We start from the raw sequence: 1,958 nt of genomic DNA, 5'->3' as shown, positions 1-1,958 counted from the left end.
GATACTGCCTCAGAAACCCAAGGAGGGGTCGCTATGAGTCGGGGCCGACTCGACGGCACATAACAACAACAACAAAGGTAACTGGAACAGAAATCCAAAAGATTAATACTAAATTCCCAGAAATAGATAACACATTGAATGGCAAAGGAATAGAACTGAATCAATGGAAGACAGAATTCATGAGATTTAAGACAAATATCTCAATACTTCTTTGGAAAGGAGTCAATCAGAAAAATTTCAAAAAAAAATGAAGAAAGCCTAAGATTCATGTGGGATACCATCAAAAGGAATAACCTACATGTAACTGGAATTCCAGAACAGAAAGAGAAAAATAAAATCACTGAGAACATTATCAAAGATTTGTTGGAAGAGAATTTTCCTGATATGATGAAAGATGAGAATTTATCCATTTAAGAAGTCCAACAAACCCAAACAGGATAGACTCCAAAAGAAAATCACCAAACCATAGCACCCTCAAACTCACCAAAACCAAACACAAAGAAAGAGAAGAGACAGGAGTGTTTCAAAATGACAGGTATTTAAGACATCTTCAAGAAAACTGCAGCAGGTTAAAGAGAAGATACAAGAAACCTGACAGTGATACAGGTTGAAAGAAGCATGGGAAAAACAAAAAGTTACCTAAAAAGGACAACCAATAAGAATAAGCTCTGATTTCTCAGCAGAAACCGTACAGGTGAGAAGGCAAAGGAAAGATATATAGAAAACCTTGAAAGAAAAATATTTCCAGCTAAGAATTATATATCTGGCAAAATTGTCCCTCAAATATGATGGTGAAATTAGGACATTTCCAGATAAACAGAAATTAAGGGAATTCATTAAAACCAGACCAGATTTAAAGAGATGCTAAAGAAATTCCTTTGGACAGAGAACCAACAACCGCAAATGACAACCAACCATTAACACACGTGATGACATAACCCAGAAACCAAATGAGTTATGGAAGTATCCAAACTAAATAAGCCTCCAAGATTGTAAGCAAAGAACCAGAGACATCAATTGGCAAATGGGAACAACTACAAACCAAAAAGAGGGAAAAAATTGTGTAGTCACAGAACTTCTAAATGGTGAGGAAGTCAAAACAATTGCAAGATAAAATGAACTGTTTTAAACTTGGGAAGAAAATTATAAATCACAGGGTAACCTCAAAGAAAAGTGATAAACTTTCACCTCAAAATAAAAAAGAAGACAACCACAAATATTTAGCAAACACTATAACAATAGCAATGAAGGAACTGATAACACAATTCATAAACAAAACAAGCTCAGTACAGAAAATTATATGGAACAAAGAAATCAGTAACACCCTGAAAAAGCACATAACAAAATGACAGCAACAAATTCATACTTGTTGATAGTTACACTGAATGTCAATGGATTAAATGCACCACTCAAGAGACAGAGAGTTGCAGACTGGATAAGAAAACATAACCCATCAATATATTGTCTACAAGAGACACACCTTAGACACAAAGACAAAAATAGAGTAAAAATAAACGGTTGGAGAAAGATGTATCAAACAAATGACAATCATAAAAGAGCAGGAGTGACAATATTAATTTCTGATAAAATTGGCTTGAAGACAAAAACCACCATAAGAGATAAGAAAGGACATTATATAAAGATTAAGGATTGATTGAACAAGAAGACATAACTATAATAAATATCTATGGACTCAATGAAAGAGCCTGAAAATATATAAATCAGACTTTATATATTTCAATAGAATTGAAAAGATAAATAGATGATTCCACAGTCATAGTGGGAGACTTTAATTACATCACTTTCAATCAAAGATGAAACAACTGGAAAGAAACTCAACAAAGACTCAAAAGAACTAAACAATAGAATTCACCAACTTGACCTTACACATATCTACAGAGCACTTCATCCAACAACAGCACAACATGCATTCTTTTCCAGTGCACATGAAACATTCT

This window comes from Orycteropus afer, unplaced genomic scaffold (genome assembly GCF_000298275.1).
Source record: "Orycteropus afer afer isolate SDZICR_OR568_19922 unplaced genomic scaffold, OryAfe1.0 scaffold00271, whole genome shotgun sequence".
In the NCBI taxonomy this organism is placed as follows: domain Eukaryota; kingdom Metazoa; phylum Chordata; class Mammalia; order Tubulidentata; family Orycteropodidae; genus Orycteropus; species Orycteropus afer.
The sequence above is the reverse complement of the archived record's forward strand: the minus strand, read 5'-3'. Positions refer to the sequence as shown.